Source organism: Lycorma delicatula, chromosome 3 (assembly GCF_047948215.1).
Source record: "Lycorma delicatula isolate Av1 chromosome 3, ASM4794821v1, whole genome shotgun sequence".
NCBI classification, from domain to species: Eukaryota; Metazoa; Arthropoda; class Insecta; order Hemiptera; family Fulgoridae; genus Lycorma; species Lycorma delicatula.
The window spans coordinates 195,683,556-195,708,568 of NC_134457.1; the positions used below are offsets into that span (position 1 = coordinate 195,683,556).

The following is a 25,013-nucleotide window of genomic DNA, read 5'->3' on the forward strand; positions in this document are numbered from 1 at the left end:
CAGTAATCTATTCTGATTAACAATACTGTAGAAACAAGATACAAAGAGCGTTTTAAAATTAACGTTTTAAATTAAGGATTTAAAATGCGCGCGATTTTTCCCGTCGGGTTGGCAACGCACTCTGAAGCACACGTTGTAATCGCATTCCGGTTAGTATTAACGAAGAAATAAACGATGCAGGAGCGCATAAGTATCGTAAAAACATACTACAAATGCGGAAAATGCCGAAACAATCGGTTCAAGAGTTTGAACAAACGGGTTCGGTGATGGGACAACAAAAGAAGTGACCGTCCTCTACCGGACGCTCGGCCGAAACCAATGCCGCTGCGAGTCCGGAAGCGCAATAACTGTCAATAGTGTATATTATCGTAATATGGTAATAGCATTTTTGTGGCTTCACAATCCATGGAGTTCGACTTTGATGTCGATGAGATGTTGTTCTTCCGGCAGGATTGGTGGCAAGTGTCAAATACAGTGCGCGAAACGATTGAATTGTAACAGCAGAATCTTCTGGAGCGGCTGATTTCGAGCCAACTGATCATAATTTGCCACCAAGGTGATGCGATCTTACACCGCATGACTTTCATCTCCTCGGATTTGTCCCTTTTAGTTAAAAGGGGGTCAGGAAGTTAAAAGAGAAATCCGTCATGTTATCGCAATAATCGAGTCGCAAGTCTGCGTAAATGTAGTTGCAAATTTTGTCAAAAGATTGCGTAATGTCACATGAGACGTGGAGGACATTTGCCACATATTATTTTCCATATTTACTCGGAGTGTTCACTCTTTCAAAGTATGTCACAATTCTGTCAATTCATGCACGAATAAAGGTTCATTTTGTAAATTTAAATCCTGCGTTACTTTTGTGACACTTATATATACATAATGTGCATGCGCGCGCGTGTTTTGTAAAAGCTATAAAATCGCAGAAAAAAAAGAATTTCATAATTTTACGTTAATTTATAATAATAATGTGTTACATCTTCATCAGTATTTTTATTATCTTTGATGTTTTATCAAAAAACTGTATAACCACCATGGAAAAATTGTACACAGTCATTTTTTGATAACTAATTTTACACAGATACATATTTTTAATTGAACTTAATGTACTAATATTTGATTTTTTCAACTATAATTCTGTAATATTTAAAGTTTTTGTTAGCAGCCACAACCGGCCGTAGAAAATCTGAAAGGATCGTCAATTACTTACGAAAATGGCATGACTATTTCAAAAAAGAAAAGCGTCTAATTTGAGGCTTACTGGATTGAGGAGCGAGCTAAATACTTTTTATAAATACATACTGCAAATCGAACCAAATGCTAGTTATGTGACGTAAGAATGGCACCACATTTACAGTATTCACCAAAGAGATGTAGACAGAATGGCCGAGAAGTCACCGTATCCCTATAGTTAACGAAAAATATGAGTTAGGATATTTTAAAAAACATACAATATTTTTGTTGGGGTAGATTGGCAACAGTTTTTTTACAACGTCACACTCTCCGAGTAAAAGACGGTCGTGTGGCTGACACAAGTAGTTACAGTGTCAAGGAGGGGTACTGACAAGCGTGTGGGTTTATGAACGACAACATACGAATCAAATAATGAAGCTAATCAGCGATATGTTTCGACAACGATTTATTAAGTCGCCACCACGAAAAGCAACAATGTTGGCTTCGGAAAAACGTGCGTTAGAATTAGACAGTAATAAAAATAGGCCGCGGTTTGAAACATCTGCTGCTGTTGCAGTTTCCAACGAACAATCCCCGATGAAATCAAATCGTAAACGGTCGGCTGAAATTCGTATACCGTAAACGACAATGCAAGACCGTATGAAAAAGAACTTGAGAGTTAGGTCATTTCCTCTGATGTTCATCAATGAACCGTCAGATGCAGACGTGGAACGTCGCGCTGTATCCTACCGGAATTTATTAGAAAAATTCCCCGATGCAGTGCGCCGTGGAAAGTTACTTTTTACTGACGAATGCGTAATCTATCGCAGTCTGCGTGCCTGAAATGTGTTATTTTGGGCGAGAGAAAATTGTTATTACACGACCGAGTCAGAAAGAAATACACCGCACGTTATGATACGGGCTGGAATAACAGCTCGTCATTTGTTTTCTCCTTATTTTTTTGACAGGTGCACAAACTTATTTAGAGTTGTTGGAGGCGCGGTTAATAGCTTCAAGAGAAGGGTCTCATGGAATGAGTACGGTTGCAACAGGAGGAGCAAATGCACGATTTGCTCTATCAGTCCGCGCGTTTCTGAATCAAAAATTTCCAGGACGTTAGATCGGACGCGATACTCCAGCGTCACCAGCTTCGTTGTCGCGGCCACCACGAAGTCCTGATCTCACCACAACAGACCGTTCATTATGGGGAATTATCAAGGCACACGTATTTGTACAGTGCTACATTATAAATGAAATGTGTGACGCTGTGAGGGACGCCTTCCGTAACGTAATACTAGAAATTCTCCGTCACAGGTCACAGAGGACGTAGCGACGTACAGTATTGTGTGTGCAACATGAGGGTGAAGACCCGCATGACCATTAAAATTAATACTATGTATCAAGTGAGTAAATAAAATAATTCATTATTATATCGCATTTTTCATTTATAACTAATTTCACATTTTTAGTTGTAACTTTAAGGGGTACGGTGACTTTCCGGCCACCCTTACATCAATACTTTCTGAGGAAGTAAATCAGACCGACACCTTTATACCTCGGATGATTTACAAGCAACCATAACCGTAATAAAGACTGGCATATATAATTTAAAACAATATACAAACGCAATCATTTCGGTAGAAAAACAATGGCTTTATATACCCCAGAAAACTACTTTAATGTAGGATTTAAAAAAAAATGTCATCATTATTAAGGAATATATTTTGGGAAAAAATTAGATTACTTTTAGGATTAATAGCAGGTAGAAAACAGCACGTAAGCATGAAAGCAAAGCTTGAACGGTAGAGCGGGAGGTGAAGGTAAATCCGGCTGTTTTCGCAACGTTAAAATCAATCCGATCTAGATTTGAACAAAATGAAATGAACGTCGATGAACCGGTAGCAAAATAGCGATAAATCATGACGTGAGCTGAAATGAATTTACAACTTGCATGTGTAGCCGTCACGGACGGGGGCTATAACGTTTATTTCTCATGTATATACATAAATTAACCTGTATATATATATATATATATATACAGGTTAATTTATATATATATACAGGTATATTTTTATATATATAATTTATTCCTATGATAGTTTCCATAAAAAGGTTTTTTACCACTGTTACAGACCAACGTGTAACATACCACGACCCTTTGAATTATTATCAATTATTTTATTTTATTTTATTTATTTATTTATTTTTTTTGTTAAGGAAATACAGTGTTTAATATCATAATTACACGTTAGATTTGTTTTTTCAATAAACAACATTATTTACGAAAAAAAGTCAAACTTTCTTCTGCACGCTATATAGATCTCACCGAAATTTAATTGTACGTATACGGTATATGTGATTTGCATTAGCACGATATATTTACTATATAATTATGTTAGTATTTTTTGACAGGTTAAGAAACCAGTTCTTCCCGTCAGGGTCTTCAATTCAATAGAGATATTTTAATAAAATTAATCTTCCAATTCAAAGAAGTGTAAATTTAGACTGCGAATGACCGAATACAAGATTACAGGAGAAGGTGGAAGAAACATTTAAAAGTATGTTATCAGTAAAGATTCTTCTAGGTGTCTCCTGGTTTTTATAAACCAGGAAGAAAACGGGCTGTTGGCAGGCCTGGGAACAGAATCGTTCTTGTAACTGCAATAGAAGTAGAACACCCTTTAGTGTAAAAAGAAAAAGTACTATAAAAAATGAATAATTTGAAAAATTTAACGTGTGTCTGAAGCCAGGAATGAAGGCGACAACCCGTTCAAAATTTACCTATTTATTGTGTTGCATAATGGCCGTCAATAAACTGCTCAAAAGAAACTTTTAAAATAATGAAATGTTTTTAAAACCTTTTTCATAGTAATATACTCTTATAAGCTTTGTAAGAATTATCTATTCATTTAATACGCGCTTAAAGAAGAATTTTTGTCGGTAAGCCAAGTTATGCACCTGAACACAAGAAAAACTTAAAATATACTTAGCGCAGCGTTTCTCAACCTTTCAGCAGTATCTACGACCCAATTTTCAATCATAATTTTCAGCGCGTCCCGCTCTTATACAATAACAATGTATACTCGTACAATAATAATGTAGTTTTAGAATTTTGACGCTAAAACTACACTACGTACGATTTTAATTACAAACCTTACAAATTATCAAGAATATGTAAAGTTACTGAAATTTAGCAACACCGACCCAAGCCACCGGGTTGGTCTAGTGGTGAACGCATCTTCCCAAATCAGCTGATTTGGAAGTCGAGAGTTCGCCAGTAAAGCCAGTTATTTTTACGCGGACTTGAATACTAGATCGTGGATATCGGTGTTCTTTGGTGGTTGGGTTTCAATTAACCACACATCTCAGAAATGGTCGAACTGAGATTGTACAAGACTACACTTCATTTACACACTCATACATATCATCCTCATTCATCCTCTGAAGTATTATCTGAACGGTAGTTACCGGAGGCTAAACAGGAAAAAGAAAAGAAAGCAACACCGACCCGCTGCATTGAAAAAACCGGTATCGATGCCTTTCTATTGCTCTCTGTCTTACTTCCACCATATTGAACATTCTCGCAGCTTCGGCTTCGTAAGAAGTTTCGATTTGTCTCGAACATTCAGGAATGTCTGCGCGAACGTGTGTAAATGCTGAATCTCGATCGATTCCAGCCAGTCTCAGTCGAGTCAATCCTTCAATCGCTACCGAATCTATCGTAATGTATATACTGTAATTTGCGTGTTTATTGCAATTCACGGTATTAAATATTCATGGCAGTAGATTTATATAGAATCATGGTTAAATTTTTAAGTGGGCGTAAGCGAGCATTAGACGATATTAAAGCATCAAGTATACAGACGAGCGCGACTCCGAAAATAAAATCAAGGAAATATTCTCAAGAATACGTAAATTTTGGGTATACCAGTACTGAAATAAATGAAGAAGAAAGGCCCATGTGTGTCATTAGCTCAAACTTTTGGCAGCAGACAGCATGAAACCTAAATAAACGACATTTGGAAACGCTTCATAGTGAGTACGTTAAAAAAAACCCGAGAATTCTTCGAATTAAAATTAAAATGATATGAAAAGCAAACATCATTTTTAAAAGAACTTTGTGAATGATAAAGCTTTACCTGCATCTTACAAAGGTTCAAACAACATAGCCAGATGTAAAAAAGCCTCACACCATTGGTGAAGAGTTCATTTTGTCAGCTGCAATTGAAATTGTAGAAACTATGTTTGGAGATAATTTTGCCAAACAGTTGCAGTCTATACCTATATCAAATGGTACTGTTGCTCGTTGAATCGGTGATATAGCTGAAGATGTTCGGCATTATCTTTTCGGGAAGTTGTGTGACAAATTGTTTTCAATTAAACTTGATGACGAAACAGATTTCATTTCAATGTCTATGTTCGATTTTGTAATGGTATGTCAGCAGTAAAACTACTTTTCTGGAAACCAGTTGGAACTCAGTGCAACAGCACTAATATTATTCGCTATTTTAAATGATTTTATAAACGAAGCAAACACAGAGTGGAAAAATTGCGTCGGAATATGCATCGATGGTGCTCCTTCAATGTTTGGAAGATTCCAAAATATACAATCACTTGTAAAACAAAAACCTCCACAGTGTGTCTGGACACATTGATCCACAAAGAAGCTCTGGCTTCCAAAAGTTTATAGACGGTTTATTGGTGATGGAATTGAGCTACTCGGTCGACATATTCGAGAAATTAAATACTTTGCAACTTCAACTTCAAGGAGCAAAACACATATATGTTGGATACGAGTGATAAATTTTTTTTGTAGAAAATTGGAATTGTGGAGCAGAAATTTACAGAAAAAAAATCTAAAAATGTATGGAAATGTGGATGAATGTGTTAAAACTTACAAGGCTGAAGAAAAACATGTGAAAGTCGTTTTTATAACCGTTGAAAATCGTTCAGCCATGCCGGCAAAGAATTTTAAAAAGTATTTATTTTGCTTACGACAACTCGGTTGCAAGTTACGAGTGGGTTACGGATCCATTTCAAAATACTCTTGAAGGACTTTCAACTGCTGAAGAAGAAATATTCATAGACGTCACGGCAAGCGGCGAAATCAAAAGACAGTTTAGTAATGAATTACTCTTGGAATTTTGGACAGCAGTAGATTATGAGTTTTCTGCACTGAAAACAAGAGCATTCGTATACTATTACCGTTTTCAACATCTTACCTTTGCGAAACCGGACTTTCTGGGGTGGCTAATTTGAAGACATAATATAGATCTCAGCTAAATGTACAAAAAGAACTCATGGTGTCTATTTCTAATATTACACCTTACTTTGAAAAAGTTTGCTCCGCAAGACAGATCCAAGGGAGTCACTGACAATTATAAAACGTGTTTTGAATTTGGTAATGATAAGTTAATTATTATATATACATTGTGCAGTACTGTAATCCTATTTAAAAGTGTATTACATTACTGTAAATGTGTATTTTATTATTTATTATATTAGACTGTATATTTCTTTTGCTTTCCTATTAGTAAATTAAGAAATGTATTTAATAATATTTTCTTTTCAATTTGCTCGCGCCCCCAATTTAGTGTTATCACGCCCCACATGTTGAGATACACTGACTTAGCATGTTCATTGGTGTTCTCTCGTGTAAGTTTAAAAAAGAAAATTTCTTCGTGCAAACTTATTTAATCGATTCAACTAATACGATTAGAATGTAAAAAAGAAACTTTTAGTAACATAATTAAAAATTTTATAACAACAATATCCAGAAATTAAAAAATTACTATCCTTCTGTACAATATAAAAAATCATTCAAGTTTATTTCTACACAAACGGCACAGCGATTTACAATATAACATCGACAAACAATACTGTATATTTTTTTTTGTTAAGAATGGTATTTGTATGTTAAAAAATAAAATACAAAAGGAAGGAAGTGCTGTTCATTATTGATGATCAAAGAAAAAAGTGACTGAAATTAAGGATTTCTTCCTTACAGGTAAGAAAAAAGTAGGGAAAAAATAGCCACCAAACGACAGTAAGAAATTGAAAGAACTCTCGCCTCCGTAGAAACCTAATTTATTGACTTTTGGATCACTTTTCTTTACATTTACCGGTGTAGGCTTTTACTATTTAACTATTCTTTTTTTACAGCTTTAAATTTTAACTCTTGCTTTTGCTTTATATATACATGGGTGATTTCAAATTGGCAATCTCTCGAAAGAAGATTCTATAAACAAAAATAAGAAAATAAAATTACATATAAACGTAGGTCAGAAAACGGTTTGTTAGCGATTTTCAGCTCGCAAAACATTTAGCCCTACTTTCTGCTCTTTCTGTGAATTTAAACCCTGCTAAAAGTTTTGGAGTACAAATCGAAGGGTAAATTTGGTGGTAATTTATCGAGAAAATTACAAATAGTACTACAATCTCATTTTTCTAACAGCAATACTTTTATTTTCAAGAAATCAAAAATAGTAAAACTAAGCCTTTAAACGTTATATAAAAATAAAATCGAGTATTAAAAACTAAACAGATGCAAAAAACCAAAAAGTGTCTGGAGAGATTTTCTATGCGTCTAACTAATTATAGAAAAACAGATTCTCTAAGGACAGAAAAAAAAAGTTTAATATTATTGAAAATACAAACAATAGATGTTAATCATTAATATATAACACAGACGCACGCACCAAAATTCAAATAAATTAAGCAATTCTAAATTTTAATTTAAAATAAACACTAATAATTCCTCGATGTGAAAACATTACATATTTCAAACGATAAATAACTTTCACTGGCCGATGATTTACGGTAAAAAAGTGATGTGTCACATAAAACGCCCTAACCTCTACTAAAACTTTCTCTCATAACATCCTTCCTTCCTACCAAAATTAAATAACAATTCTTCAAAGTTTCGTTGGAATCCGTTCTGCATTGAAAAAATTACAGCCGAACAAATGCTGTAACGTTATTCCCAAGGCGACTAAGTTATCCCAGAAACTTTTGTTCGCACGGACAATAACAGTAACAGAATACAAACCACTACAATATGACGAGAACAGAATTACGAAACGCTAACAGCAAACAAATGCGCCTTGGGATTCAGTTCAACAGAAATATTAATAAATAGTTATTAATAATTCATTCTCATCCTCACAGAGACATGAATCGCCATTCGAAGTACAGATTCATCTGAATTAAAAAATAAACAAATAACCAGCGACGATTTTGTTAAGGAAGCAAAAAGCAGTGAACTGCTATTTAAATCCTTTTTATTGTCGTTAGACAAAAATTCATTATTCACTCGCACCTAAATAAAGACGCTTTTTGATCAAAACTTGGAGTACTAGAAGACATAAATTCTAAACTAACCGACCGTAAATTTAACAAAACACAAATAACAAATAAGATAAGCTAAACAAAAAATCTGCAAAGACAGAAATTTTGTCTTTGTAAGAAAAAATTCAGACCAACAGGATGAAGGATTCAGTGAGGGCGAGGGTAGAAGAGAGAAAAGGAGTGATGCGATTTTAATATAGAATTTTTGTAAGCGATATGGAAAACTAGTGTCATCAGCGAACGATAATGACAACAAATAAAGGGAACGGAAAAGAGATTTTGAGTAGAATACTAAGCTACATTTTATTTTCATTACAGATAAATCTCACGATACTTATTCTATTTTAAAATACTCAATTTAATCGAGTTTAAATCTAAACATCGCTTAAAAACAGAAAATCTACAGTATTATTCAATACTGATAATATTATTAACATTCTTGTATTTGTAATAGAAAATAAACTCCAGACTAATGATTAAAAAAACACTATTAGACAGTAATTTTCATAAAAACACTTCTTTTCTGTCTGCAAACGAAACGCGCTGTTGTCAACAATTTTAAGTGGTGGAGCGTACCGCTGCCGAATTCAAAAACAAAAGCTGCTAAACTGTTTTCGATATACTTGTCCTATTTCTACTTTTATAGTTTGTAATGAGCTGTTGCCGCTCTTCTGTAAGTTTATAATTTTAAAATATAAAAATAAAGCCTTCTCTATCATTTTATCGATTCATCATGAAAATGTCAAAACTTTCCCATCATTTCTAAGCGCTACCTTCAGAGATTTGAAACGATTTGATACGTGAAATAAGTATACGATTTCAGAACTTATACGCAGATTTATAAGTATATAAATAAAGAGTTGCTCGGTGATATAGCTATACGAAAATTACAACTTTGATATGATATAATAATAGGATATGTGACTGAAGGAAAAACAATTTAGAAATTAAGCGTTAACAGCTTATTATCTCAGAAAATACTAAATTAAAACTTTCCGACCTAGAATACTAGTTTTTTCCTCCCCTAGCTTGTACGGGTAAATTTTAACAGTGAACAACGATTTTTCTTCTATTAATTAAAATTTTTTTTAATGTACATTTCAGCACTTCATAAACTTTTATAAACGCTCGTTTACATAGTTTTAATACACAAGGCATTACTGAAAAAAAGAACAAGAAATTAGAGAACTATAACTATCAATTTAAGTATACACTGCTTAATGACGAAGAACTGTTGAATAGTAAAATTTATGTACAGATCTTCGAATAAGGCTTTCGGTTAATAAATTTAATTTAGTGATAATTATTTAAATCTAAGCAAATAAGTTTTGCTTACAGGAAATGTAATTATATAAAATGGAATCTTGAGAAAATAATCAAAATAAATGTAAAAGAGTTATAAAAAGAGCAACCATATTATCTTGTAAAGATCTGGATGCAATATAACGGATGAATGTCGTTTTATTCATTAAAACATAAAAGAAAGTTAAATATATTGAGGTCACTATTTAAAAATAGGGATAAATTATTATATAACGACATTTTTTTAAAGGAATATTCAAAACAATAGAAAAAAGTTATCGACAAACCACGCCTACCAAGGCCATCAAGATGACCCAAACGCAGTGAGGATCAACACGTATGACGTATTATTTATCATTATAAAAACAATGATGTAAAAACTAATAATATAAGTTAATTGGAATGTAGAATAACTAGGGAGACTTAATGTAAGTCTACCGAACACAGATGTGAATGAGTTATAGAAAAATTATAACTACGATGAGCAAGGTTTGATCAAAGAGCGATATAAGTAATCATGAACGATGATGTTTCATTCGTTCAAACAGTTCTAACAATATTTGATCTGGTTTTAATTCAATAAAATGTCGTCAGATAGAATGCACCGACATAAATATCTAGAAGAGCAAAATAGCTGTAAAACCACACCTACCAGACATTTCGGTATGATCCAAATGCATCGCAATGATGTTCTACTTATAAATATAGAAACGAATAAGACAATTTTTTCAGTGTTTGGTTAAAACTATGTCAAAATTATTAGTAGACTTTGAATATTATGCTGTAAATACGTATTCCAAATAGGTTTAAGTCGGTTGTGAACAAACCAAACCTCAAAGCGACCCTGATGCAAATTCAACATGGATTTCATTTTATGTACAGAATAAAAAAAGAAGAGTGTGTGTGTGTGTATGTATGTATGTTTTAACTTTTCTACTAAAATTTCAGAAAAACCAAGTACGATTAAATTGTACAAAAAATTTTTTTTTATTACAATCAATGAAAGTTCGTCCAAACATCTCAAAACCATCGTGGAGAAAATTATCTGTTCTCATCGATTACGATTAGTTTTATTTAATAGTTCTACATTTATAATTATCATCTTTTAATTGAAAAGTAAAGGAATTAGAAAGCGACGGCCATTTACTTCTACTTCTATTTTTACCTTTGGCAAGTTGAATTTATGAAAAATATCTACTGGATGCTAGAAATTATATGCAACAGCTTATAGAATTTTCATTAGAAATTTGTTAAATTTTTAAAACTTCACGTAACGAATGCTAATAATGAAAATTCTATTTACTTTTTCTAATATATCGCTTTATTTTATTTCATCATTTTAAAATTTACGGAAGATAAGCCGCGGCATTCCTCCTGCAAATAAAATATTGTACTTAATTTAAACTGACACTCATATCTATGTTAATTTATCAATAATTCACCTGCACTTTGCCAATGCAATGATCTGTTGTAATTATTACGACCGTAACCGTTATAAATCAAATTTAGTTTTCATCCCTCAATTATTACAGTTATTTCTTCTTTAGGTATCACCCGGTGTATCCTACAAAACGAATTTGGGTCCCTTTTACTGAACATCCAGTTTTACCGATTTATACCAGAAAAGCTTGGAGGTTTTTAAATTGAAGTAATTTACAACTTCCCCTCCAGGTCCAACCAAATCCTAGAAATTTTACTTTTCCTATACCCTGCTTAAACAAAGTCTACGTTTTGCTTCAAAAATAAATCATGGCATCCTATCAACGATCGAAAAAATCATTTAAATTTTTGTTTCTAATCGATTAACACTTTGAAGATTTCTGTTCCAATGAAACTCATTATTACAATGGAATTTCTCAATTATATCCTTCAGACTTCTAGCAACATTTGCTGCCTCAAAGCCATTTTGTTTTTTAAGTGAAAAACATGAAATGTTCTTAATTTTGTTTTTACTCAATTTTGCTGATGTTTTAATTCAAATAACTATCATTTTTATTACTCTGAAACGTTGAAGTTAATTTCAATTAAGCTGTAGATAAAGTTTAAATATACGGCATCCGGTCAACATATTTTAAAACATTATCGCTAATACTTATATCAGGACTGGCATGTAGTACTTTCATTATAATTTTTTTTTTTTTTTAAATATATACCTTTAATGTACATGTTAAAAGGAAAGGTAATAATTATCAACCATCTCTTTTATATCCTTCTAACACTAGTAGTACAATTTATTAATTTTACAGCATATTACTTTTTATTTATAACAAATCATAATAGAAATAAAAACTTTTACAAATCATTACTTAAGCAACTTCAATTTTGTTATTAAAAAAGAAAAATTACTAATTACTAGAATTAGAAATTAAAAAAAAAAATATATATATACATATACATATATGCTCGATAAGTGACTGAAAGGAAATTACTAATTCTGATTTGTTTGAACGCCGTACACAGTTTTGTAATTTATTATATAGAACGATATCGAATAAATAGATTATGCAATATATTTTCGTTTCAATTTATTATTTTAATGCGATTAAAAACCATTTCAATAATCCCACATTATTTACTGGGATATCACTGTATCATTGGCTACGTAGGATATTAAAATTATGTGACACCATCAATGAAGAGATGCCACGCCGAACGTGAAATTTCATTGTGAAGTAACAACATAAAACCCGTATCTTACTTTAAAAAATTTTTATCTATGTAGCTACCTCTGAAAAGGGTTATATATCAAGCACAATATGTTGTAAATCCATTAGTAAGTGACAAGTTGATCGGCATCAGTTGACTTTTATCTTTGATATTATACACCATATACAAGATATAATGAATATCGTTAAAATTATTCATCAGTTCTATACATTTAAATTATTATTTTCTACGACCGTAGTTTTACATACCACATCTCATTTATACTCTGAAGTATTAGAAACGATAAAAAAAAGCTTCATATCTGTTAACACCTAAAGATAATCGAGAGACGATTCTTTAACAAGAATGTGTGAGAATTAATTTGCGACGGATCATTAAAAATCCAATAACGTTTTAAAAAACTCACTTTATATGTGTTCAGAAATTCTGAAATAAAAAAATAAAAAAACCTTTACCTTGAATATAAGGTAAAAACTTGTACGCTAATAAATTCAACTGCAGTAGAGGTTTTTAGAAACTCATTTTAAGCTAATCATTTGAGCCTACTCTGAGGGAATAAGCTAAAATGTAATGATGAAACCTATTCTAAGCAGAATTACACGAAAAAAACGTCCAATCTGCTGTATTATTTTTAAAAAAATACGGCATTTTGTTACCTTTTCAACTTATATTAGTAATCTTTTGGTTAAATGATGTACAAATGTTCCAAACTGCACTAATTTGTTTCTAGAATGATAATTTATTTTCGGTAAAGTAATTCTAAATTGTTTTTAATATGTTAAAAATAACATTCTTGCGCCGTCGAGTTTGTATACGAACGTTTTTCATAGCACGAATAATTTTGCAAAAAAATAGATTTTTACACTTCCTAATCATCCCTTAAGGCCGCACAGTCTGAGAAAACCCTATTCACAATCTTTATTCTTCATTAGTAAAAAAAAATGTTGTTAACTTCATTTTAAGACTTGGTAAACATTTGAAATCGGTTTAACTACGGACATTAGAGGGAAAACGCATTTATTCAACAAAGAATTCAATAAATTTTAAACCCGAACTAAATGATGTACCGAACAACGATATTAAAAACCTAAAGAAATCGTAGCAAAATTATATCGGTACGATTCATTTTACGTATTTACTATACGATTTCAAGTATTTCAATATTAAGAGTTCAAATTATAGGTATCGACACAGTTTTCATAATGAAAATATGAATACTAATGATGAACGTTAGAAGCGGGACAAAATATCGCGAAGCAGACGGATATACATAACCGCAAACTCATGGAGAATTTTTATTACATCCACAAATAAAACTACGGTATTAATGAATAAATACAGCAGATTCACGTTCATAATTATATACAATGCATCAACTCGATTTAATTTTGAAACACAGTACGATTTCGTTATATTAAAATGACAGAACATCTTTTTTTCTTCATTTAAACTTAGGTTAAGGATAATAAAATTTTATGAGCTAAAGAGAGGTAGAAAAAGAGAGAGAGTGACAGAGAAAGAGGAAGAGATAACAAAAGAAAAGTTTTCTAAAGCGGCTTGATGTAAAACTTTCAAGCGCGAAGAGTTTTCTTAGTGAAAGTAATTTTCGTCGAAAAAGTATCAAGAGAAGGAAGATACAATATTATACGACCTTCGTGATGTAATAGCATTCTATACCAATATAACCTCACCTATTCCAAACGGTAAGAGGGTTTATTTTTTTTTTTACCATCTTAATTTCATCATTTATTTATTAGATATATATGTTACATATTTCGACACGGTTTAGCAGCTAAAACCCACAATAATAAGCATATTTTTTATATAATAGAATTTTTAGTTTCATTTCATAATTATAGTTGCATTCGATGATAAAAATACGTTTAAAAAACAAGGATTAGCACTTAAAACTAATACATTTAAAAAATGCTTTAAATATTTTAAACAGATTTAAAACTTTTAACGAATATTTAAATTATACTAAAAACCTCAACTCCAAATTGTTATAAGTGAAAAAGTGGAACTAACCGCCAAAATTTAATAAAGAATAACGAGCTAACAGTAATTTCTTAAGGAATGAAATCCTGATTAAGTATTAATTGTACTTCGTCAAAAAGGTTGATCGCGAAACGTATTTTACACACCCAAAAGCGAACAACGAAACGTTAAGCCTACCCGAAATGAATTTTCATCACGAGAAAAAATTAAGCAAACAAAACAAGCATAAAATTTAATGTAAAAAGAAAAAAACAATATATAGGCCGGGCATATTAGATCTGGAGGGTCGAAATGGGAGAAAAAGATTTTCCCAAGCTTGATACCATTAGGAAAGCCTCCCCCTAAAGATATGTGGATTAAACATACGAAACTCTATAAACATATGTTGCGGCTAATTTTATTATATTAACAGATTATTGTAAAAATGGGTTTTTTCAGTTTTTCTTTAATTATTATTTTTTACTAAAAAATGGCACCGTCGGAAAGGTGAGAAAAGTTTGCACAATTTTACTGACGAGCACTTTTATCTACGACCAGTAAATTCGACAGTATTTAATAAACAAAACGTAGGGTATTCTAGAGTAACGGAAAGGAAGGAAAACCAAAAGGGATAAGTTCCTCTACAGCAGGAGATTTTAAGCCAAGAACGAGGAAAACGTAGGAGGAAAGAGAGCTTTTCAGGCTTTAATTGTTATTTATCAGTATTTTTTATTCACCACAAAATTTCTATCTCATATTCTCAAACACAACTTTCGGACTTATGAGGTGAATTAATTAAAAATTAAAGTATTGTTAATATTGAGTAATTTTTTGTTAATACCGAAACAACTTCAAGGAAGAAGATAATAGTGCTATCTTCAATGATATATATATATATATATATATATATATATATACATATATATATATATGTTATCTTATAGATATGCTATTTTATCGTATATATTTAATGCTGAATGAACATTAAACGTATAATAGAAGCAACAGTTCTCACAGCATGCACAGACTACTTTTATGTTCAAGCTGTGTGTTATAACAATACAAAGCTATTTCTGTTGCTTTTATAACGCTACGCATTATTTCTCTTATAATGTAGTAACAAAGTAAAAAATATTAATAAAAAAAGAACAAAAACAAATAACAGTTCTTCCTTTCTATTATTTTCCTTAATTTCCACCTATTAAATTCTATATACAGAATCCCAGTACGACAGATTTTTAAGAAACCTTTACCAGAATTTAATAATTTAGAATTTCTAAAAAAAAAAGTGTTTCACAAAATAACCTTTCTGGGAATAAATAGTAAATTATCACAAGTCGCACATTTTTTCTCTAAAATTATTTCAATCGCGTCAATGATTTCGATCGATTCAAGGACTCATTATGCACGTTAAGGCGTTTTAAGTCGACACATCATTAATTGAAAAAAAAAAAAATATTGTAATATATTCGACTTTAACACGATGCTGTTAAAATATTATACGTGTAAGAAATACCTACTTTTCCTATTTATTGGTAGCAAAAGTAAGAATTTCCTTTTCTACATTAAAAACAAAGAAATTTAGAAAAAATTTGGGAAATTAATCGCCCTACTCCAAGAAAATAGTTTCCTTTAGTCGCATTCCTTCGGTCGTAAGTTAATACGACAAAATATTTCGTAAAGAAATTGTCATATATAAAATACAAAAGGCAGGAAGAATCTTCTAATCGAAGAACGTATAAGTAAATCATTTACAAAAATTAACTTTTTTGTTTTTTAACCGCATTACAAATAAATATTTTTTTTCAAGAACAAAAAGTCGGAAGAGAAGTCCAAAGAAGAGTTAAGGAATAAACATATGTGTAAGTTTTGTACTGAAGTACGTCGTGTTGCGAGTACTTCTATAAAAGTTCCTCCTCTAAAAATATCGAACGGTATATTCGATTAATTTCTAACGAACTTGAAGAACTGTTCATAGATTATCGGCTGGAAGTAAAATCGCTAACGTAAAAAAGCGAAGGATAAAAACAGTTACCGTGAAGAAAGTTACAAGGGGTTTCGTTTACCAAATAACTAATTCCTTAAGGCGTACTGTATTTAAGTAACATACACTTTACATATGTAATTTTTTCATTAATCGCGACATCCGACGAAGCGTACAGTGTATAGCAGTTAAGAGGAATTGATGTTTTTACGTGTTACAAAAATTTATCGTCGAGTCCAGTTATTGTACACATAAATCGACCCGATAACCTTATAAAGCTATATAATAAAATATTTTAATCCGCTACTCGATTCGCATGCATAGAACAGACTTAAAACTTACTAAACGTAAAAAATAGAGCTATACGAATAAATCACATTCTTTTACCGCACAAAAAGTAGTAAATATAACCGCGTAAACTTACTAATAGTGTAGTAAAATAATAAATATAAATCGTACAGAAAAATTCATAGACAGACACCCACACGTAATACTAGCGTTCTGCTCTTCATCAGCTCTAGCTAGTAGAACCAATTCTACGTTTTAGTTAAGATTTATAACTTTCATATTGTAACAGGCAAACTTATAAGTTTATTTCATATCATATTAAACTGCACATCAAAATTATATATATTGTGTAAAAGATAATTTTTAACTGTGAAACGTTTTTTGTTACTCTATATACGCAAAATAAAATTACTTCTATTACAAAACATTGCTGGAAAAGACAGTCTTTTGCATTAGATCCCCGCCACAGTTACTGGACTGTAATTGATTATTTATTTCAAATTAATATCCATCGCATTAATTTATAAATCAATTCGTAATTTATTTTTTATAATATTAACCATCGTCTATTATCAAGAGTATATTACGATGATGTCACTACGGCGTAGTTGCTCACGTCTGCTATCTTATCTTGTTTCAATATTATTTACGTCTATGCGTGCTCTGGATGTAATAATCGCTAATGAAGGGAATTTCATGGACCAGGGTGGATATAACTTTCATTTTGTTTTTTAACGTATCCCATCGCTGTCTCGATTATCACGCGAAATTGGTACAAAGGAAAAAATAGTGGAACACTTTTAATTAAAGTAATTCTGCATGATGTTCGTTTCTGCAGTAATGTCCATGAAAGGGCTTTATATATGTCGGATAAAATTATTGTTGGCGATATTGAGAGTATGTTTAAAGATAGATAAACGGCTTCAGTGTAACCGTATTTTTTTCAAACGATTGTTCCATATGTTTACTGCTGGTCGAAAAGTATACAAGTACGAAATATTGTGCGAATGAGTTAGGAATGACTGTAGATATGTAACAGACTTGTCAAATGATCTGCAAGAGGTTTTACTAGTGTATTTTTTTCGAAGTAACAGGAAAATTGACGGCCCTAAATTATCCAAAGAAGTAATTTGTTTTATTTCTCCCACGTAACTTCTATCGTTACCGTTCATCGACGTAACTATAACGTCGATGGAATATACCCCCAAGTGATGGGTCTTCCAGAGGTATATTAGAAATAAAAAAAGCCTGCTTCAAAGCATATATGTTGTTGCCGACCGTAAAAAAGAAATCCTTCCAGGGATTATTACTGAATGTAATGAGCCGACTACAACTATTATTTCCGACCATTTGATACTCGTACGACGTCGTTGTTGTACGACTGCCACAATTACCTGGTAAGAATTTCATACATATCACGGTAAACCGCTGACAAAATTTCGTAATGACATAAACGGGAGCAATCAAACAAACATTGCAATCGATGGAAGCGGTTGCAAAGGCTCGGAACAGAAAAGAGTACGGGATCAGAAGGTAACAATTTTATCCTATCTAATGCTACTACTTGTGGTGTGAAATTGGTGTTTTTTTTGTTTTTTTTTGTATCGAAATGAGACTCAAAAAACAACTTATTTGAGGTACAACTGGAAGATATAAAACAGTTCTGACCACCAAATTAAACCGATTACATTGTTGCAGAGTGCATTCTGTACTGTGTAAAATAAGTTTTTTTTATTGACCAAATAATTGCAAAAAATTAAGTTGGTAGTAAGTATTAAATACAATTCTACAGAAAAAAGTTTTAATTAATTTTATAACTGTTATTTCGATTAATAATATAAATAGATCAATTTATTTATAATATGCAACGAAAAACGCAAGGGAGGGGTCTAATACAAAAGATCCTTAAATATAATGAACAATTAGCGAAGTAACATTTTTTAAAATTAACTATGCAGTTGCACTTTTCAGAATAGATTTTCGAAATCAAACAAGCACGACACAGGCGTAATTACCAGACTGATGGAAAACATCGATATATAAACTCCCGACTAACACCCACCACAATTCTGGCGCCACGTGTAAAGCAAAACAATAAACATCAGACCCAGTGAATTTACCATGTCATACTCGATATTCTATCGATTGAATTTTTTTTAACATATGGTTTGCCAATGTTTTCAGAATGAAGTCTACATTGGTGTACTAAAGAAAGTCTCCAAAACTATTGGGATTAAATTTTTTTTTAGTAATCCAAAAATATCAACACTTACGGGCTTTTTTTACAACTGTTGAGAGTTGTCATTTCATAATTTAAGCATGGACGATTAGCATGAAGTTTGTTTATAATAACAGACTAACGAAAAATCATCGAACCGTTGTATGAAAAGACACCAGGAGCGAACAGATAAAAAAAATGTGAAGAAAATCCAATAAATAAAACTCTACTAATTATACTATCAAGAAGATCGAAAAAAACCTGTCAGGTAATAATAAGAAGTCAGAATTGAGATGTGTGGAAAATGATTTCCACAAATGATGAACTGTTATGGTAAATAAACGAAAATTATAAGAAACTAGCCGGCCGTCTAACCTGGACTCTGGGGGCTCAGGTCAGCCCAGGCGAATCCTTAAGCCAAATCAGGGACTCAGGTTGTTCAGGGCAAGGTTGGTTGGGCAGGTGGTTGAACAACGGATTAACATTAAGTTTTGTTTTAAGTTGCAAAAGAGTGCCAAAGAAGCTCACGAAACGTTAGAATCGGTGTACGGCGATAATGTGGTAACTTTGAAGACTGTGTACAAGTGGTATGACCGATTTAAAAACGGAAATGAGTCTTTTGAAGACGAGCAGCGTGCGGGACGTCCAGTAACCTCAAAAACAATTGAAAATGTGCAAAAAGTGGAAACAATGGTTCGTTCAAACAGGTTAATGACTATTCGAGAGCTATCGGAAGACCTTAACATCTCGTACGGATCCGTTCGAAGCATTTTAACTAATGAATTGCAAATGAGACGAGTGAGTGCAAAATTTGTTCCCACACTTTTGTGAGATGAACAGAAGGAAAATCGTGTGTCAATTTGCATGGAGTTGAAGGGTCGTCTTCATGCAGATCCGGACTACATGGCCAAAATTGTAACTGGAGATGAAAGTTGGGTCTGTGGCTATGACCCTGAGACCAAAATGCAGAGTTCCCAATGGAAAACTAGTTCATCTCCTCGTCCTAAAAAGGCACGTCAGTCAAAATCCAACATCAAGGTCATGCTCGTTGTTTTTTTCGATAGTGAGGGCATAGTGCGATCAGAGTTCGTTCCAAGGGGAACAACTGTAAACTCTGAATTTTATAAGGGTGTATTGCAACGTTTGCGAAACGACGTACGAAGAAAGCGACCAGAAAAATGGACCGATGGCTTCCTTCTTCACCACGACAACGCGCCGTGTCACACCTCGCTTCTCATTCGCGAGTTTTTGGCCGAAAAAAGTGTTCCTGTCTGTCCACATCCGCCATACTCACCGGATTTAGCACCATGCGACTTTTGGCTCTTCCCAAAAATTAAAACTGTGCTTAAAGGAAAACGTTTTGACACCCCTGCTGACATTGAGAGGGCCACGACCGAGCAATTGAACGCCCTTCCGAAAGACGCCTTCCAGAAATGCCTCTAGTATTGGAGTCAACGTTGGAATAAGTGCATTGCTAGCCAAGGACAGTACTTGGAAGGAGATTAAATCGAATTCTAAGTAACCTTATTACTTTTTTTAATAAAAAATTATTCACCGTATTTTTTGATCGCACCTCGTATAATAATGAAGAAAAAGGATTAATTTATTTTTTCCTTAATTCACAAATTCACCCTTCCTGAGGACAAAGAAATAATAAATGTTTTAAATATCTCAACCTTCAAGGGAGCTAGGGCCTCCAGTAGATGGCTTGAACCCTTCCCTGGAATATATACAATTTCTGAATAACCGTGATCTGTTACATCGAGAATGTACCTGATGCACGCAAATGTTAGCCTTCAACCTACTAACAAATATCTCGTTTGAATTTTGAAAATCGGACGCCTGTTTGTTCAGATACTATAAGAGCACCCCACTGCACCTCCCGAACAGCGCCCCAGGAGCACCCTGTCTGTTACCAGTTAATGGTGATGATTGGCCTAGCCTCCCACGAGGTGCTCGAATACCTCACCACTGTAGCCTCACACCAGTCCCTACGGGAAGCCCATTATTGTTAAAATTAAATTTTTTTAATTTATTTAATATTATTTTATTTAACGTAAATTTAATCGTATTATTTTTGTAATATTATTCATACGAATCATCCACTTCAATCCGAGCTCACACAGTGATACTCACAGATCACCACAGTTCATTAATTCAATTCATATATCAGTTGGGGTTTTTTATTCACTAGAACCTTCAACTTTTTTTTAAATTATAAATTAACAATTTGGAGTTAGGGGTAGCTTCATCTATTCACTCGGGCAGGAAATCATTTTGTGAGTGGTTGTTTTTTAATTTACAGTTTTACAGTATATATATATCAACATGAAATATATCTAAAAAACCTTTTCAGTTAAGCCAAGAAAAATGGGTAAAAATTAGATTGCGATTGATGGAGTAGTTTTGTTTATCCCGAACAAACAAAAACCTTCTTCCTCTTTATATAATAGTATAGATAAAAAGTAATACTACACTGTATAACATAGGATATGTTCCATATTACAATTAGAGCGTCTTGCAACATGTACACAAAATTCTCTCTTACATTAGTAAGAGACAACTTAATTGGTATTAGACAATTCTTTTAATTTCTTAACTTTTAACCGGTAACAAACTTTTTAATAATACATAGTACTTGACTTGGCACCAGTATGAAAGCGGTAAATCCCCTCAATCTTTCTTTCTTTATATTTTAAACTGTTGTTTATAACAACTTTAACACTAGTAGGTGGTTCCAAATAGAGACAGGGAGAATGAGAGAGAGGGAAATGACTGTTGTAATAAGAAAATAAGAATACTAGACGACCAGCCAGTCCACTGCATAAATTTTATTCTTTTCTAAATTTGTAAATGACTAAATGTCTCGTCCGATCAAGGTCAAAATTAGTAAATTCAATAAGCCGATTTATCTTGTTGTACCAAAGGATAAAAAAAATTCGTGTTGCTAAAATTACACGCTGTAATCCTTTAATAATAAAAGATTTAGCGAAATCACTAGGAATGATATGACTCGCAACACCAGTCAATCGTAACATTCGAACTTACTCGCGTTATAAAGCTATCGATTACTTGAAACTTCAGAGTTTAAAAAAGAAAAGAATAGCGCTAAAAAATCACCTTATTTTATTCCCGAGTCACTTTTCTATACAGAAAATAGGTTAATTAATGTTATTTCAGTTCATCCAAAATAGAGCAAAAATCCTCTCGATTACGCTATTTAATAAGAACTCAGATTTTCACCTTTACAAAATAATTCCCAAAAAGTTCTTAAAATTTGTTAACCCCTTATTACTGTTACTGTAATCACGCTTCTACATCGAGAACTATGATGGTTTGGGATAAAAAACCTATTAGTTCCTAAAATCCCAAAAATTAATTCTTAAGATTCCTAAGTTTCCATACCAAACACATTTAAGTTTTCTTAACAATAGTTTTCCGAGCTTAAAGGAAAAATACGATAATACTCCATTTTACCTATTACTTATATTAACTTTGAGTTCTCATAAATAAAAAAAACGTCGTCTCTGTCCTATGAATGTCACTGGGTACTTAGAAATTTAGAAACAATTTTGGAAATATTAGAAATATTTAATATTTATTCTACCCATTCTCTAGCTACACAAACCCTCCATCAGAAATCGTGAGCTGAACTCCGTGTGATTAATGGAAAGCATACCTTTCTTTGTTTTTTAATTTTTTTTAAATAAATATTCCATTTACAAGTTGAAATTCAACCGTCGTTGAATTCTTTGAAATTTAGACAAGACGGTACACAAGTAAAATTCTTGTAACTAACGGCAATATAACTATCTGCGAAGGAACGAAGTACAGCAGAATATACATACGAGTATGTTACAGTGAAAGAACGATATCTGGCAAATGTCGATATTCTCCGGTGAAATGACACATAGCAAATACGTCGGTGAAAGACCGAAATATTTGCTTATTCGGACCTTCGTCGGTATATATGTCAAAAAACACAGATAAGCTATGGTAGGGGTCGAAACGATAACCAAAGATTAAAAAAAAATATCACTCAATACCAATCTCTAAGGTAGATTATGAGAAACCCTCGTAAAAAAAGGACGTTTAAATTTAAGCCAAACATAACCTACGCTCACGTTGTCTAATTAACGTTACATATATAAGTCATTCGTCTTATTACAAATATACGTTATTATATACGTCATTCTCAAACATTGGAGGCGATTAATCAAATTCCCCGCATTTATAAAAACATTTAATCAAATTTTCAGCATTTTATAAATTGAAAGGGTCAATCAGGATATACAGAATTTGTTAACTGCACGGATGAACGATAACGATAAAAATAAATGGTCAGATGGTTTGCCCTTTGTTCAATTTTTTTTTTTTAAATATTTTTATTTAACTTTCACCATCAATACATGCTGAATGCGGTGAATTTGACTGATCGCCTCCAATGTTGAAAATAACATATATAATTTGTATATTTAACGTTAATTAGACGAGGTTAGCGAGCGTAGGTGATGTTTGACTTAAATTTAAACTTCCTTTTTTTACGAGGGTTTCTCGTAATCTATTTTACTTAGAGATTGGTAGCAGGTGATTTTTCTTTAATTTCTAGTTATCGATTCGACCCCACCAGAGCTTATTTTTGTTTGTCGACATATACCGGCGAAGGTCCGAATTCAATAACCGTCTTCACTCGCGTCTGAAATAAAAGTTTGCAACAGTTTTTTGTTACATCAAGTACGATAAACCGTGCGGGTTAATTCTCCATAATTGTGATAGAGAATGGATTTACGTATGTCTAATACTTATTAGAAAAAAATGACATGATACGCAACCCTTTGCCGCTTTTAGGTTAGCTCTAGCAGCTAGTTAGGACACTGGTCGCTAAACTGTTTCGTAGATCAGTAGCTGTTTGTGGCACAGACATTCGGTCTTATGCTTTAGAGCGATCGAATGGGGTGGTGGCGGGAGAAATGCCAAGCAAACCAATAACCCTTTGGATCGAATTAAAACTTTTTTTAAAGTAGGAATAAAGAAATATGTTCTGAAACGCTGATCAAAAGTATCTGAAGAGCGATAAAGAGATGTTCAGAAAGTTAATGACATCAACCGTAATGGTGGCATTACCACTTTGGATCTCGAGAACTTAAGCCAGGGCCTACGGGATGTCACATCTGGGACCAGAACACCCCATATTCAAAAACAAACCAAGAGTATGATTGATTATATATTAAATCTTAAAAGAAATTTACGGTATAAACTAATAATCAACGTGTCCGCGCTTTTAATATAATTTCGTGAATTTATGGTTGCGTAGGCTGTTTTATTTTAATTATTTTTATTAAATTTGTTTACTTTTAGGGCGTTTAGAAAGCAATTGTCTCCGTCCTCAATGATTGCGTAAAGTTACTTACGATCATTTATATTTTTAAGTGTATTTCTCAATCGGTTTTAGAAATAAATTACCAGTTTTATCTATTTAAAATTTTAATTTTTGTTTAACATAAATATCCATACGATATCTAGTCCTTCTTTTAAGAGTGAACCTTTCATGTACCGAGACGATGTATAAACCGCACTTTATAAGTCAGAAAATAGTTAATTAACTTCTAGTGTTATACCATTTGTATCACTCATTTTAATGGTTGTAGCGAACGTAATGAGAATACAAGTGGCACAAATCGAAAGTTTCTTTTTTTGAGAGTATAAAATGTTCATTACACCACAGTTCTTACGGTAAAAACTAAGTGAAGGTTTCAATGTACAGCTGAATGTCATCTTGGCACGCTGAATATACATTCGACTCGGTAAAAACGCAAAGCAAACCGTTTCATCAATACGTTTTCAAAATAAGTCTGAAATAGGATGTTATTATGTCAGAGAATGAGTATGTCATTTTCGATGTCGATTGGGATTCTCGAGACACGTAACCTAGAAATAAAATATAACTTAATTTAATCACAGAAAATAAACTTTCTAGAACACTCGGCGAAAGAAGCGTTAATTAAGATTATATAAATTAACTTGCAATACATTCAAAAAATAAATAACAGAATATTG

The 25,013-nt window shown here is 32.5% G+C and overlaps 1 protein-coding gene across 5 annotated transcripts in view; it reads right to left on the reverse strand.

Moving 5' to 3' along the window:
* The window catches only part of LOC142322336 (serine/threonine-protein phosphatase 2B catalytic subunit 2-like), a 552,551-nt gene that overhangs the window by 196,310 nt on the left and 331,228 nt on the right, over nt 1-25,013 (reverse strand). The gene's annotated exons all lie outside the window — the stretch shown is intronic.